A 16,037-nucleotide genomic window follows, 5' to 3' on the forward strand; every position below is an offset into this window, starting at 1 on the left:
AGTATATGTACCGCAAAGGACCTCTGATATAATACAGAGATTGTCAATTGAGATTGTGGTAGTGATTTAATCATTTTACTCCTGGAGATACTTTCACTATATATAATCACACTGTGCAAATAAAGATCAGTATATCATCACGGTACCACTTTGGGTTCGTTTAGAGAACATGTGCTGACGGCTGGGGAATTAGCTCAAATGGTACCCATGACCTTGGTGTTATCAGCGCCACACTCTAACCATTGCCGTTAGCTGTGTATGAGGGAGCTGAGCTGCAGACCATTCAGCGTGTAGTGGATTCAAAATTTGTTCACAGGGTAGTGTGGCCGAGCGGTCCAAGGCGCTGGATTAAGGCTCCAGTCTCTTCGGAGGCGTGGGTCCGAATCCCACCACTGCCAGTTTGTTTCTTGTCAATGAAAACTAATCAGCTAATTCGGGCATTTTTTGCCTCCCTGTGAACAAAAGTTATAGAAGCCAGTGAAAGACGATACCAACACCAGGTGGGCTGAAATGAGAAACATCACAGTCAACCAGAGTTCGTGCTTGCGTATGAAAACATGTAGGTTTGGCAGGGGGCACCCAGATTTGAACTGAATGGTGAACAGAACATCCTGCATTAGTGGGCTCAACCAGCTGAAATAGCTCAGCTGGGAGAGCGTTAGACTGAAGATCTAAAGGTCCCTGGTTTAATCTGGACACTAAAAAGCAGATGAAGCAAAATAGGTGAGAACAGATGATGTTCAGTTGTTGAAATTTCTTTTTTTGGACGATATGCTTTGATCATAATCATGGACCAGCAAAGATGGTGACAGATAGAACATCATGTTATGTCAGCACCACAAAAGTAGTACAAAGAAGTACCAAGATGTACAGAGGATCTGAAAATATTGCAAAGTGGCTGACTATCATGACTCCTAGCAAAGTTTGTCTCCTGTGAAAAGCAGTCAATCACCAATATCCCTTCTCCTCAGCACAGCATGAGCCACAAAACTACCATCGCTCTTGCTTCAGTTGCCAAGATACTGCAACTAGCAACCAGACAGCAAACCTCACACAGCTCCATAGTATTACAGTTAGCACCCCTATCGGCTGAAAGGCAACAGATGGGCTCATCCGGGATTTGAACCTCCATTGATGATGGCTTTTTATAGAGGTTGTGCACACGTGCAACTCAACGTGAACATGAACCAACTAAGATCAGCTGTTCTGGAACCGGATACTCAGATTTTCAAAGAGAAATTGGCAGTACTGATGCTGAGCTGCTTAAAGTGTCTGTCTTGTAAACAGGACATCCTGCATTCATACTCCAGCAGTGCTTCACTCTCAGTGGAGTTCCTCCTCATCACCTCAACTAAGCAGAAAGTCATCTCTGCAGTTGTTCTCTGAAACGTCTGTATCTGTATCGTAGAAGAAGTAAACATTTTACATTTTCTTGCAAAAGAAAAAAAAAACACAGAAGCACACATTCACCATATAAGAAGTGGAGACGGTTTGGCAGCTAAGCCAACTTTGTCCATAAACACACCTTGCTGCAGTAGAGGTGAAAGAAAAGCACTTTCTGTCAGAAGTGGGATTTGAACCCACGCCTCCAGGGGAGACTGCGACCTGAACGCAGTGCCTTAGACCGCTCAGCCATTCTGACAACAAAAGCTCACAAATGAGCTGAAAAATTTGTCAAAAAACAATCAATCTGACAATCAATCTGTCTTTTTCTTTTGTCCTCAGTAAAATAAACTACATTTAAAAGCTTCACAATGTGAACAAGCTTCCAATGACAACCGTCCCAAGTAAAGTCTCCATATTGTTCAACTTTTGCCCAAATGATTCAGTTGTGGAACTAATTTTCACTCCTATGCCGATGATCCCCTCCAACGAGACAACCACCTTTTGTTACTCAGTGTGATTCAACTTTTTTAAGATTTGGCAATATATATGAATGAATCTGATTTAATTTGAATCTGTGATTTTTGTTTTGGTGGCCATCAGAATTTATAATGAAACTAGTTGTGCTAACTCAGGCGTGGCTGGATTTGTGAAGTAATGTCAAATCTGTAAATATTAGTCAAAGAAGACAAGAAGACAAATGTCTCCCTTCGATAGCTCAGTTGATAGAGCGGAGGACTGTAGAGGCTTACAGCTGAAATCCTTAGGTGATTCTGTGATGTCGCAAAGGTTCTAATGACATCACAGAGATCAAAGGCTCCTCCCATTTTTTTGTCATGACCTCCACAGTAGAGTGCACTCTGTTAATGAAGCTCAAAAGACAAACATGGTCCTGCCAGATAACTTTGAGTTCTGCAGACAGAAGGAACACAAAACTGGAATTATTTGGACTGAACTGGATTTGAAACCTTCACTGTTGGACTTTGGAGAAGTGGGTGATGAACATCCAGCACGAATTTAGACAGTCATACAGTGGTAGTGTGGCCGAGCGGTCCAAGGCGCTGGATTAAGGCTCCAGTCTCTTCGGAGGCGTGGGTTCGAATCCCACCACTGCCACTTTGTTTCTTGTAAATGGAAACCAATCCACTAAGTCAGGCACTTTTCATCTCCCTGCGAACAAAAGTTACAGTGACAGACGATACCAACACCAGCTGGGCTGAAATGAGAAACATCACAGTCAGCCTTTTCAGACCCAGGTAGGTTTGGAGGTCTACCAGGTCCAATTCTCTCCAGATGTCCCCAAACACACGCTTCCCCTCCAGGTTTGTCATCTCCAGTATAATTCCCTTGATGGACTCTGGGAAAAAGAGTTCGAAGCTGTGCTGGGAGCTTTGCTGTGCGTGGTTGTTGTGGCCGAGTGGTTAAGGCGATGGACTAGAAATCCATTGGGGTTTCCCCGCCCAGGTTCAAATCCTGCCAACAACGGTTGGTTGTTTTTTCCGGTTTGGGAAGCCTTTCAATGTCGCTCCAGTTGTGCTTCTGAGCAAGCTATTAGCTTTTAAAACTAAATTTATTTTTAAGTCACAAGAGCATCTGAATCTCCAAAGAAATAACGATACAAAAATAACTATACTAAATAAATAAGACAAAATAAATTAATTGACCATTAACTGTTATTTTTATTTTTTTCCAAAATAAGCTTTTCCTCTGGAGCCACAGGTTGCCGACCCCGGCCCTAATCTAAGTGATTTCCATGTATTCTTCATTGTGAGACGATGTTAAGGAGGGAATTAATGTTATGTAAATATAATGATACATTATATCATCTATATTAATTTACATTATCTGAAATTTTTTGTCAGGCTTCCTCTCTTGCCTTGTTTGCAGAAACACTGTTGCAGTGTTGCTATTCTCGTTCTTGCGTCCATGGCCTGGAAGTGGAACTAAAGGTGTGTCCCTATCACCGACCTTGATAATGAAAACTGAGCACCAGTCAGTGCGCTGATCCTCTAAGATGAGTCCTAACAACATGAATCAGCTGTCCCATATTTTAATGCCGTGCATATTACAGATATTCTCTAACCTGCTCTGGAGCTCTCTCACTGGGAAACTTGGTCAAAAAATGACTAGCCGTTGTTGGCAGGATTCGAACCTACGCAGGAAAACCCCAATGGATTTCAAGTCCATCGCCTTAACCACTCGGCCACAACAACTATTAGCTGCACAGGTTTCTTAAATAAATAAAGTAACAAAAGTAATCATTAACAGCCCTTCAAAAAGGGGGACCAGAGGGTGTGTGCTAACGACAGGCTCATCACACACCGGCATGAAGCTGGCCCCCCAACCCCCCAAAAAATTCAGAGAAATAGTCTGAGGAGGGGTTCCAGGTCAGTATCTGGAGGATTTTGCAGATGATGTGCTCCTTTCAGCACCATCAGCCTGAGAACGACAGCACTCATTGGATCGGTTCACAGCTGAGTGTGAAGCAGCAGTGGAGCAGTGGAAGAGTGCTGGGCCCAAAACCCACCTCTGCTGAGGCAGTGATGCAAATAACAAACTACATTGAGCAATTTTTACTGCCTTTACTGCCACTACATGTTGATGTTACCACAGCTGTGCTGTCCCTTTCCTCTACACCTCCACTGATGTGATTAAATGTTCCATTAACTGTTGGATAGCTTTTCATCTCTCATTTCAGCATTGAACCCGGGGCCTCATACATGCAAAGCATGCACTCTACCGCTCAGCTACATCCCCTGCTTGGTGGGCAGCTTTAGCTAACCAGATGGCTGCTGAGCTCCTGTGACAGCATCTGTCTGATGAAACCTTTTGGATGAGATGAGGCCGTTGATAATGCTGCCTGTCCTGCTGAATTTAGGTCACCTGCACTTTTGGCAACAGTCAGAGCTCCAGACACAATAACTGATTGTAAAACTAAAGAAAAATACTTTAAACATGAGCTCTGTGTCACATTCATGCAGCTTGTGTACAAACAGACACCTGAAACACCTCCTGTGTGGAGAGTGGAGTGTGTCTTTGGATGAAAGATACACTGTTTGGTTCTGAGCTGATCATTTATAATCAATCAATGAATGTCATGCCATGTTGCAATCATAAATGCCTTAATTCTTGTCTCCTGTGAAAAGTGGTCAATCACCAAATTTCCTTCTGCTAAACACAAAATTACAGTTTCTCTTGTTCACAGACTGCAGGTAAAAGCTGTAGTACAGGAAGTGTCCTGGGTTGAAATCCCAGTCGAGCCCATAATGTCTTGTAGCCAACAGAAGTGCCTCACTCTCATGACTCTTACCAAAGTTTGTCTCCTATGAAAAGGCACTCACCAATTTCCTTCTGCTAAACACAGGACCATGCAACAACATTAACATCTTCTCTTGTCTACTGCAGCCAGGGCTTCAAAGCCTCGGTCTTCTGATCCAAAGTCAAACACCTTGTCCTTTGGGCCATGTGGGGTCTGAGTGTCGCCCATTTTAATGTCCTGTTGTCAGTTTGTTGTCTGTTCTTGTCATATTTCATTTCTTGAAAACCCAGAGGTGGATGATGGAAACCATCCTTTGCTAAGGCAGTGATGCAGTGAATGCAAAAATCCATGCTAATCCATTGTGCTCTGCACGTGTGGGTTCGAATCCCATCCTCGTCAGTGTTCATCGTTCCTCGTTGGAAAAAAATGAAAGATCTGACAACAGTTTTGAAAGCAGATACAGTCCATCCAACTTTGAATTAACCTTAAAGAGGTTTCAAGGATATTTAGAGAATGTTCAAGAAGGACCAACATGGACAGGCAGGATTCAAACCCCCTACACACTGAATGGTCTGCAGCTCAGCTGCCTCATACACAGCTAACTGCAATGGTGAGAGTGTGGTGCTGATAACACCAAGGTCATGGGTTCGATCCCCATACTAACCACATGCAGCATCTCAGAACGTGATATCTTTTACTCTGTCTGTATGAAACCCCATAGACTTCAATACACTTTGACTTGACTTTCCAACCAGTGAAGCCGGTAGACTGCAGGTGGAAGTCTCAGTACTTTTTAAAACATGCGCAATCAAAATAAAACAAAATAATTAAAAGCAATTTAAAGAAAAGTCAGACCGAACCTGTACGCTCCACCTGGACTCAGGTTCTTATTGGACCTCAGCTGATGTTAATCAGTGCAATCAGAGCAGAGAGCAGCTCCGGTATAAAACCAGAATCATTGATCCCCCACGCAACACAGATGCATACGTCACACTCTCTCATGTTTGCTTCAAATGGTGAGCTCAGCACCACAAAAGTAGTACAAAGAAGTACCAAGATGTACAGAGGATCTGAAAATATTGCAAAGTAAGTGGCTGACCATCATGACTCCTACCAAAGTTTGTCTCCTGTGAAAAGCAGTCAATCACCAATATCCCTTCTCCTCAGCACAGCATGAGCCACAAAAGCACCATTGCTCTTGCTTCAGTTGCCAAGATACTGCAACTAACAACCAGACAGCAAACCTCACACAGCTCCATAGTGGAACAGTTACCACCCTTATTGACTGAAAGGCAACAGATGGGCTCGTCCGGGATTTGAACCCGGGACCTCTCGCACCCTAAGCGAGAATCATACCCCTAGACCAACGAGCCATGTGGGCAGGGGAGGTCATGACAAAAAAGTGGGAGGAGTCTTTCATCCCTTTGATGTCATTAGCACCTTTGTGACATCACAGAATCAGCATCTCCTTTGAAAGAAACTTTGGTAAGAGTCATGATGGTCAGCCACATACGTTGGGGATATTTTCAGATCCAAAATACATCCCTGTACATCAGAGTGGTGCTGCTACGGAGTGTTGCATCAGTGGCCACCATCACTTCAAGTAACCCAAATGGGAAAGATCCTTATTGACAGCATTGTTGCGCTTTGCTACATCTGAACTAAAGATACAAATAAAATAATCTAAATTGGCTTTTATTTTGAAATGTTTGTATGGTGCAACTGCTCTTGTTCTTTCTGCAGCTCAAAGCATCAAGGAGTTGAAACGCAGCATAATGATAAAAATGAACAGTCTGTATTTTTTGGGAATTTTTAGGATCATTTTTTGCAGCTTTAGCAGCCCGGCTAGCTCAGTCGGTAGAGCATGAGACTCTTAATCTCAGGGTCGTGGTTTTGAGCCCCACGTTGGGCGATAAGTAGTTTCTTTTTTTTAGACCCAAACTTACCCAGCAGAACGCTGCCTGGTTATGAGCAGGTTAAAAAGTACTGAGACTTCCACCTGCAGTCTATCCAATGACCACCAGGGGGCTCCACTGGTTGACAAAAACAGTCAGGATGGCCGAGCGGTCCAAGTCACTGTGTTCAGGTCGCAGTCTCCTCTGGAGGCGTGGGTTTGAAAGGGTCATCTCTGCAGTTGTTCTCTGAAACCGTCTGTATCTGTATCGTAGAAGAAGTAAAAACAAATGGGAAAATAACACTCAGTAACATTTATGTTTGTATGTATGTTGTTGTTGCAACATGGAAAGACTAACGCAATTCGCGATTCGATGGACTGCTAATCCGTTGTGCTCTGCACGCATGGGTTCGAATCCCATCCTTGTCGGTACATATTTGCCCATCAAAGTGAGTCCACAACACACAAAGACTGCCTGATTACATCGCACACGTGTAGCGTGGACAAAGCAGAACCGCTGCTCAGTCTAACATCCAGACAACAAATTGACAACAAACATGACGAGGTGGCCGACGACTCTCTCCTTCATTGCTGATAGATACATTAATGTGAGCAGTTAACTATCCGTCTATTCACACACAGTCCAGGTCGCTGCATGCTGAGGTGGCAGAGTGTTTAAGGCGATGGACTGCTAATCTACTGTATCCTGTGTGTGGGTTCACATCTCATTGTCTTCTGTGTTCAGCTGTCCATGTTGCAGCCTGCTATTCTAGGTAGAGTAATCCTAAACGTCTGACTTCAGGTCCATATATCAATCAAACCTGTTGAAGTTTAATTCAAAGGTTATCTGGATGTGTTGTATCTGCTTTCAAAGTTGTTGTCAGGTCATTAAGATTAATTTTCTATGCATGACTTTAGCTCTTTGGAGATACGGCAACAAGAGAAGGCCAAAATAAGGAGCTTACAATTCCAATACCAGTTAGTCAGCAAAATATGATGAGCCAAGTCCACTGTGACAAATAACAAAGGATTTTCTTTAGCATAAAATAAACTGTCACATTAATGTCCTGAATGTGCTGTGTGTAAATAATGAGATCCTGGGTTCAAATCCCAGCAGTGCCTTGCTCCTAATGTTAGATGTTGTGGATAGAAAGGACTCATACATGGAGCGCACAAAATTAAAATACATTTGTCCCCAAAATACACCTTACAGCAGTAGAGGTGAAAGGAAAAGCAGCTTCCATCAGAGGTGGGATTTGAACCCACGCATCAAGGGGGAAAATGCAGAAAGATAAACATGAGCACACACTGAATGTTCCTTTACATTATGAGACATGACTTCAGCTGGAAAATGTCAGGAGTTTTTCAAGCAGCACTGATTTACAGGAAACGACGAACATTGGATCGTGAACAGCTAGCTGTTGCTAAAAAGCTGTTAGCAGAGGATGGTTTCGATCCATCGACCTCTGGGTTATGGGCCCAGCACGCTTCCGCTGCGCCACTCTGCTGTAAACCACCCAAGATGGGACTCGAACCCACAAACCCTGGCTTAGGAGGGAGGTGCCTTATCCATTAGGCCACTGGGGCTGTCAGGTGTGGGATTTGAACCCAAAGCGTCAGAGGAGACTGCAGCTCAGCCAGCTATGAGCAGAGTGGCGCAGCGGAAGCGTGCTGGGCCCATAACCCCACTGGGGCTCTACCGACTGAGTTAGCCGGGCTGTCACTTGCACACATGCTCCAAAAATTTGTAAAAGGTACAGACTGTCATGTGTGTCAACAAAGTCAAAGAGCACATCCCAAGCTGGATTTTCCACATCTCCAGATCTCCTCCACACAATGTGAAAGAAAAGGACCAAAAACAAGTTTAGGAAGTTGTGCTGGAAACGAAATGCTGTGAAGTCATTACTCGTGAGTCTTGAAACAACCTTCCATCTTCCTGCAGCAAATAATCTCCAGAGATCAGGTAAGAACTCACAACATTCAATCGAAATGATTAGCAGAGTCCTTCTTGAAAACTTCACTTAGTTACATCTAACTCAGCTACGTTAGACAGGTTTCTGAGGAGCTCAGACATCTGGGAGAGACTCGGATTAGAACAGCTGCTCCTTTCTGATGCTCCACTGACTGAGCTACAGATGATTCAGTAACAGCTGAGTTATCTTTAGTCCAACAACTGCTGTCCATTCCTACCACAGGGAGCCACAGACTGTAGTGTTTTCAGTCTTAACTCCTTTATTGTGAAAAAGTCAAATTCACATTTTATACGGCTTTTTCATCCACTTTGGAAGAGTTTGGATCACAAATTTTGCAAAAATCCTCCCTTTGTCAGGAGTGGGATTTGAACCCACGTCTCCATTCAGAGACCAGAATGCCCTTTAGTGCAGGAAGGAGCTAACCTTGAGTCTGGCGCCTTAGACCACTCGGCCACCCTGACACATGGGTCCTGCTGGCAGTCTCTGATGAGGAAACAGAAACGTTAATGCTAGCTGTGATAGGACAGTGTCAGCTACACAGTGCACAGCAGTCAGCTGTGTATGAGGCAGCTGAGCTGCAGATCCAGTCAGGGGGCATCACCTGCCTGGTGAACACATGGCACCAGGATCCACTGTGGAAGAAGGCCAGCTGGCAGAGGCAGAGTTCTGCTGGGTATCTTCAGGTCTATAAAGCTATTTAATCACCCAACGTGGGGCTCAAACCCACAACCCTGAGATTTAGACTCTCATGCTCTACCAACTAGCCAGGTTGCTACAAGCACACGAAACGCCCACAAAAGACAGACTGTTATGTGAATTTTAAAACGTGGTCTTCCATATGACAAGTGGAGATATGCTACGCTCTACTCTGCATTGCCATCATATTGGAGGTGGGTTTGGCTGTGCAGTCAGCATTGGTGGTTCAGTGGTAGAATTCTCGCCTCCCATGTGAGAGGCCTGGGTTCAATTGGCAGTGGTGGGATTTGGTGGGATTTGAACCCACGCCTCTTTTCCTGTTCCATCAGTAACCATCAAAGGAGATGATTCTGTGATGTCACAAAGGTTCTAATGACATCAAAGAGATCAAAGACTCCTCCCACTTTTTTCTCATGACCTCCACAGTAGAGTGCTACTGTGTTAAAGAAGCTCAAAAGACAATCATGGTCCTGCCAGATACCTTTGAGTTCTGCAGACAGAAGCAACAACAAAACTGGAACTATTTGGACTGAACCTGGTTTGTCTGTATTGCAGGTTCAAATCCTACCAACAACGGTTGGTAGGATTCTTTCATGCTTCTTCTTTTTACTGCCACAGTCCTGGTCATATTGGATGAACTGTTGGAGTTGCTGCCTTTACTCCTGACGTCCAAGAATCATGCTACATGTTAGGAGAAATTACACTTCCTGTCTGAATACCCAAAGAACAACTCCAATCTCCTCCTTAAAGTTGCATCCTCATTCTGATCACCTGGCTCCACCCTACATGCAGCTCCAGGCTGGGAACTGAACCCAAGAACTTATTGTTGTGCGGAAGCAGTTTCACTTTCAGCAATCTATGTGTGTAGAAACAAGGATGGAAGGTCTCTGGTCTAGTCTCCTTGATTCACAAGGAGAGAATCTGTTAAATCTCATGTTCTTTTCATGTGATGGTGGTATTGTGGTCAGCATGGCTGCCTTCCAAGCTACTGACCAACAGCGTGGGGAATAAGCTGAGATAAATCTTTTTTTGGACAATGTGCTTTTAGTTTGTTCTGTAACATTGCTGACAATATTTAAACAAAGAGCTACACACGTATTCACAAGCAGCCCGATTCTCATCTTGTCTGCCCAATGAAGCCCAATCTGGCAACTCTGTTGGTGAACACAGTCCAAATGAAGCCAGTGTTGGCTTTAGGGAGGGATGTTGAAGTCACTTGGCTTCACCTCCAACAAAGAGTTAGCCTTGTGCTTGTGCGCTCTACCATTTGAGCTAATTCCCCACACTGTTTCAGGACATTGCAGTTAAGCTTGGAAAAGGCACTTTTAACAACCGTGAGTTCACCATCAACAATGCAATGACCAGGAATCAAAACCAGGTCAGTAGCTGAGGAGAAGATGGACCTAAACTCTGACTTTTAGGATAATTGGAACAGCAGGCTGTCAGAGGGGCGGCTCAACATGTCTCTGTGGTGCAATCGGTCAGCGTGTTCGGCTGTTAACCAAAAGGATGGTGGTTCAAGCCCACCCAGGGACGTTCTTTATCTCTGTATTTGTGAAGATCAGATGATGGTTCAAATCCCGGACGAGCCCATCCGGAAACACAAATGGGAACAAAGACACTCAGTCACACTCATGGAGCCTAAATCAAAAGAACATCAGATTGAGACAGGAAGAAAAAATGGAACCAAAGTGTGAAAATAATGATTATCATCAGTATAATCATGAACACAAAATAAAGTTTGACACAGAGAGGCTGCAGCCTAGTCTAGCCTACAATAACTACACAACTTTAGTGGTCACAAACTGAAGTTGTAATCTGGTTACATGAGAGGTTACATGTTATCTTTCAAAGATACACAATCCATGAATGACTCAGTTAACTGAACAAATTAGTTCAGCAAATAACAAACTACATTGATCAACTTGCTGATCACTGCCACTACACGTTGAATGTTACGGCAGTCGCACTGCCCCTTTTTTGGTTTCACCAGAACCCTTAAGTATGGTATAACCTGTAATACATAATTTTCCAACCACGAAGGGACTCGAACCCTCAGTCTTCTGATCCGAAGTCAGACGCCTTGTCCATTAGGCCACGTGGTCACTGGGCCATGGTCTCATTGTCAGAATCAGTGAGTTCTTCACTGAGCTACACCCCCCATAAACACACACAGCCCATCACTGCAGATCAGCAGGTCTGACTGAAAACCTACTGTAAAGTCTGAACCACAGCACTGCTGGGGTTTGAATTCTTAGGGTGCGAGAGGTCCTGGGTTCAAATCCTGGACGAGCCCTTATGTTATTTCGCCAATATCAGTTGCTGACCATCATGACTCTTAACAAAGTTTTTGTCCTGTGCAAAGCGGTCAATCACCAAATTTCCGTCTGCGCAACAACCACTAAATTACTGTTTCTCTTGTCTTGTCCAGAGATTGCAAGTAAAAGCTGTAACAGCTGAGAGTGAAGCACTGCTGGGGTTTGAATGCAGGATGTCCTGTTTACCAAAAGCCTCCAAAGCCCACTCAGGGACCTGCTGTTTTTAGTTCACTTGTTGCTGTAATCTCCAACAAAGAGCTAAAGTCTTGTGGAGAATGTGGGCATCGATCCCACTACCTCTCACATGCTAAGCGAGCGCTCTACCATTTGAGCTAATTCCCCAGCCATCACCCCCATGTTCTCGAAACAAACCCAAAGTGAATATCATATATATATATATATATATATATATATATATATATATATATTATAATATAATGTATATTATTATATTCTAAATATAATATATATTATTATATTAAATAATTGCAGAGAGAGAGATGACCTGGCAGTGGTGGGATTTGAACCCACGCCAAGAGACTGGAGCCTAAATACAGCACACCTGTGTCACCTGTGAGAAAGCTCAAAGCTGTGTCCAAAGGTTTGGAGGAGTTCATGGCAAAAACATGTGTTTGAAGCCATTTGGACACACAAGCAGTCAGCGTGCAGCATTCAACCTCACAATATTTCATGGTGTGGTTGAAAGAGGAGGCAGAATATTGGAAATGTAGGTCAAACAAGCAGGTCATAAAAAGTCATTTGGCAAGAGTTATGGGGTACTTCGGGTGAGGTCAACTCTGACTGAGAGCAAAGCTCTGCTGGGGTTTGAATGCAGAATGTCCTGTTTACAAGACAGACACTTTAAGCAGCTCAGCATCAGTACTGCCAGTTTGTGTCTGTATCGTAGAGGAAGAAAACACAAAGGTCTGTCACAAAGGTTCTAATGACATCAAAGAGATCAAAGACTCCTCCCACTTTTTCTCATGACCTCCACAGTAGAGTGCACTCTGTTAATGAAGCTCCAAAGACAATCATGGTCCTGCCAGATAACTTTGAGTTCTGCAGACAGAAGAAAGAACCAAACTGGACCAGGAGCCAAATGTTTGTTGGATCAGGCATCCTGAAATGTCTCTTTTGTGCAGTCAGGATGTCCAAGCAATCTCAGACTGTCCCTGTTTTACCAGCAGCTCCACAAGTGAATTGGTCTTTTTTTGTTATAGATATAACAGACACAGCTTTAGTTAATAATGAGAATTTAGTGTTTTAAACCTCAAATCCTTGAACACTGTCTGGTTAACATGTTTCGGTGATATTAGACTCCTATGGACCATTTCACTGCACTGGACCATTTTTGCAGAATCAACACCTAATAACTCCACAACGAGACTGAAGAGAAAAACACTTTACCTGACCGGGAATCGAACCCGGGCCGCGGCAGTGAGAGCGCCGAATCCTAGCCACTCGACCACCAGGGAGCGTGTTGGCACGATACCTTTGTCCCAAAACCTTACAGCAGTAGAGGTGAAAGAAAATCTGTCATTTCACACAGTGAAGGTTCCAATGTGAAACCTTAACCTGTAGACAACCTGTTTTGTCCACTCCACACGTGCTTTGAGCTGCAGAAAGAACAAGAGCAGTTTTACAAACATTTCAAAATAAAAGCCAATTTAGATTATTTTATTTGTGTTGTAGAAAAAAAAGATGGGATGGGATGAGGCCATTGATAATGCTGCCTGTCCTCACTAGCTCCTCCTCTGTGGTGACCCCCAAACAGGACACAACCTCAGTATCATATCATCTTGTCAGTATCATGACAAGTCATGCTGCTGAACAATTAATGCTACAAGCTCTTTCTGTAGATCAAAGCGTTAAGGAGTTCAAACACAGCAAAACATACTGAATGATAAAAATGAAGATTTGAAGAAGGAATTAAAATAGAAGTGATGAACTGTGGATGGCAGCCTGCTGTTGATGCAACCTGTCAGTGTTTCAAGGTAAACATACATTATGCAGACCTGACCACTGTTGTGTCTGTTAGATCTTCAGTCATTCAGCCATTAATGCTGGATGTTCGGTCCAAAAGTCTCCAAAGTCCCACAGTGAAGGCTTCAAATTCACATCTCTCACAGTGTTATCATGACAAGAGAAAGAATATTTGGACAGACTAAGGTGAGCTGAACACAGATGATGAAGGGATTCCAACCCACGCGTGCAGAGCACAATGGATTAGCAGTTTATCACCTTAACCACTCAGCCACCTCGTCATGTTTGTTGTCAAAAAGATGTGGTCTGAACGTTAGACTGATCAGTGGTTCTGCCTTGAGTGGCCTTTTGCACAGGAAGTGCTTATCTTGTGCAACAATCTGATCTCTCAAATATCCACTCAGCTTGGAGTGATTTATCCTGTGTAGTCATCCTACCAAATTACTGACTGAACACAAATGTACATGTGATGACAAAAAAACAGCCATTGGGAAGAAGCTGCAGCACCTGAACAGGGACTTGAACCCTCGATCCTCAGATTAAAAGTCTGATGCTCTTCAATAAGCTCTGACTTCATTTTCCAAGCTGCCCCCTCGTGGTCATTTGATACACTGCAGGTGGAAATCTCAGTACCTTTTAACTACCACACCCACTTTGACACCACAACCTGAATGCAGCAAGCAGAGTGGTGCAGTGGAAGCGTGCTGGGCCACTAACCCAGAGGTTGAGAGATCAAAACCATCCACTGCTGTTTATACACACTGGATTTGAAACCTTCAATGTTAGAAGAAGAAGTGGGTGGTGAACATCCAGCATGAAGTTAGACATCCAACCAGTGGTAGTGTGGCCGAGCGGTCCAAGGCGCTGGATTAAGGCTCCAGTCTCTTCGGAGGCGTGGGTTCGAATCCCACCACTGCCAGTTTGTTTTTTGTCAATGAAAACTAATCGGCTAATTGTCTCCCCGTGAAAACATGTTCAAACTCGTCGTATGAGTGCATGAAGATGTTTAATTCTATCAGGGTGAAAATGATTTCAATACACTCTTACACTTATTCAACCTCACAATATTTCATGGTGTGGTTGAAAGAGGATGGAGAATATTGGAAATGTAGGTAAAAAAAAACCTGCGCTTGAACCTCACTCAGATACTACCTCAACTTCCTTCGACATATTAGAAAAGAATTTCAGTCTCCCCTGGAGACTCCAGGACAAGTATCAAATATGACGAGGTGTCCGAGTGGTTAATGTCTCAAAAGTTAGGTTAGCTCAGCTGGTTGGAGCGTGCTGCTAATAACCCCAGTCATGGATTAGATCCCCACTCTGCGATAAATGACATTCTCCATGTTTTCCTGTAAATCAGTGCTTCAAAAATGTTGAAATGGAAACATAAATGTTACTGAGTGTTATTTTCCCGTTTGTTTTTACTTCTTCTACGATACAGATACAGACGGTTTCAGAGAACAACTGCAGAGATGACCCTTCTGCTTTGTTGAGGTGATGAGGAGGAACTCCACTGAGAGCGAAGCAGCTGCTCCTTTCTGATGCTCCACTGACTGAGCTACAGATGATTCAGTAACAGCTGAGTTATCTTTAGTCCAACAACTGCTGTCCATTCCTACCACAGGGAGCCACAGGCTTTAGTGTTTTCAGTCCTAACCCCTTTATTGTGAAAAAGTCAAATTCACATTTTATACAGATTTTTCATCCACTTTGGAAGAGTTTGGTTAACAAATTTTACAAAACACTGTCAGGAGTCCAGACCAGAATGCACTTTAGCACCTTTAAGGCATTGCAGCTAATGGCTCGTTGGTCCTGGGGGTATGATTCTCGCTTCGGGTGTGAGAGGTCCTGGGTTCAAAGACAAGCCCTTAGTGTTATGTCGCCAATATCAGTGCCTGACCATCATGACTCTTCCCAAAGTTCGTCTCCTGTGAAAAGCGGTCACCACATTTCCATCTGCTCAACACAGCAACAACCACTTTGTCTTGTCCAGAAACTGCAAGCAAAAGCTGCAATACAGGAAGTGATGAGCAGGAACTCCACCGAGAGTGAAGCACTGCTGGGGTTTGGATGCAGGATGTCCTGTTTATAAGACAGACACTTTAAGCAGCTCAGCATCATAACCTCTATAAAAAGCCATCATCAATGGAGATCCAGTTATTTCAACCCAGCGGAGTTGGAGGTCTGAAAGCAGGCCCATGGAGAGGATGAGAACATGTTTCCCCGTAAATATAACACCGCTGCAGCAGCAAAGGAGAAACAGCATGAGAAGCATTTACTACTCAAGTCAACGTGTAGGTTTGGATGTACTCTTCAATTGATTTTACATTTACCTTTAAGAGATCGTAGTTTACAGTTATAAATATGAATGGGAAGAAAAAAAAATTTAATTTCATCATCAAGAGGATGTCTCCACATGCACACTTGTTCTTGGTGTTTTCACTATTTTTTAAATAAAAAAATACTATTTCATTCATCCAAGCGTAATTAGTTGTTATGTAATATATATTTTCTGTGTGGCTTAGTCTTAA

At 43.5% G+C, this 16,037-nt stretch overlaps 11 non-coding genes across 11 annotated transcripts; 4 read left to right on the plus strand and 7 right to left on the minus strand.

Moving 5' to 3' along the window:
- The first annotated feature begins 316 nt into the window (after window positions 1-316).
- On the plus strand, window positions 317-398 carry trnal-aag (transfer RNA leucine (anticodon AAG)). Its single transcript has one exon. It is a non-coding gene; the product is annotated as a tRNA-Leu (tRNA).
- Window positions 399-1,559: 1,161 nt separating this feature from the next.
- trnal-cag (transfer RNA leucine (anticodon CAG)) lies at window positions 1,560-1,642 on the minus strand. The gene has a single exon. It is a non-coding gene; the product is annotated as a tRNA-Leu (tRNA).
- Window positions 1,643-2,417: 775 nt separating this feature from the next.
- trnal-aag (transfer RNA leucine (anticodon AAG)) lies at window positions 2,418-2,499 on the plus strand. Its single transcript has one exon. It is a non-coding gene; the product is annotated as a tRNA-Leu (tRNA).
- Window positions 2,500-2,786: 287 nt separating this feature from the next.
- trnas-aga (transfer RNA serine (anticodon AGA)) lies at window positions 2,787-2,868 on the plus strand. The gene has a single exon. It is a non-coding gene; the product is annotated as a tRNA-Ser (tRNA).
- Window positions 2,869-3,514: 646 nt separating this feature from the next.
- On the minus strand, window positions 3,515-3,596 carry trnas-uga (transfer RNA serine (anticodon UGA)). Its single transcript has one exon. It is a non-coding gene; the product is annotated as a tRNA-Ser (tRNA).
- A 2,347-nt stretch (window positions 3,597-5,943) lies between these two features.
- trnap-agg (transfer RNA proline (anticodon AGG)) lies at window positions 5,944-6,015 on the minus strand. The gene has a single exon. It is a non-coding gene; the product is annotated as a tRNA-Pro (tRNA).
- A 1,957-nt stretch (window positions 6,016-7,972) lies between these two features.
- Window positions 7,973-8,044, minus strand: trnam-cau (transfer RNA methionine (anticodon CAU)). Its single transcript has one exon. It is a non-coding gene; the product is annotated as a tRNA-Met (tRNA).
- An 815-nt stretch (window positions 8,045-8,859) lies between these two features.
- Window positions 8,860-8,970, minus strand: trnal-caa (transfer RNA leucine (anticodon CAA)). Its single transcript has 2 exons — window positions 8,933-8,970; window positions 8,860-8,905 (listed from the first exon to the last, which is right to left on the minus strand). It is a non-coding gene; the product is annotated as a tRNA-Leu (tRNA).
- A 2,267-nt stretch (window positions 8,971-11,237) lies between these two features.
- Window positions 11,238-11,310, minus strand: trnar-ucg (transfer RNA arginine (anticodon UCG)). The gene has a single exon. It is a non-coding gene; the product is annotated as a tRNA-Arg (tRNA).
- A 482-nt stretch (window positions 11,311-11,792) lies between these two features.
- trnaa-agc (transfer RNA alanine (anticodon AGC)) lies at window positions 11,793-11,865 on the minus strand. Its single transcript has one exon. It is a non-coding gene; the product is annotated as a tRNA-Ala (tRNA).
- A 2,478-nt stretch (window positions 11,866-14,343) lies between these two features.
- On the plus strand, window positions 14,344-14,425 carry trnal-aag (transfer RNA leucine (anticodon AAG)). The gene has a single exon. It is a non-coding gene; the product is annotated as a tRNA-Leu (tRNA).
- The last annotated feature ends 1,612 nt before the right edge of the window (window positions 14,426-16,037 follow it).

Source organism: Echeneis naucrates, chromosome 2, assembly GCF_900963305.1.
Source record: "Echeneis naucrates chromosome 2, fEcheNa1.1, whole genome shotgun sequence".
In the NCBI taxonomy this organism is placed as follows: Eukaryota; Metazoa; Chordata; class Actinopteri; order Carangiformes; family Echeneidae; genus Echeneis; species Echeneis naucrates.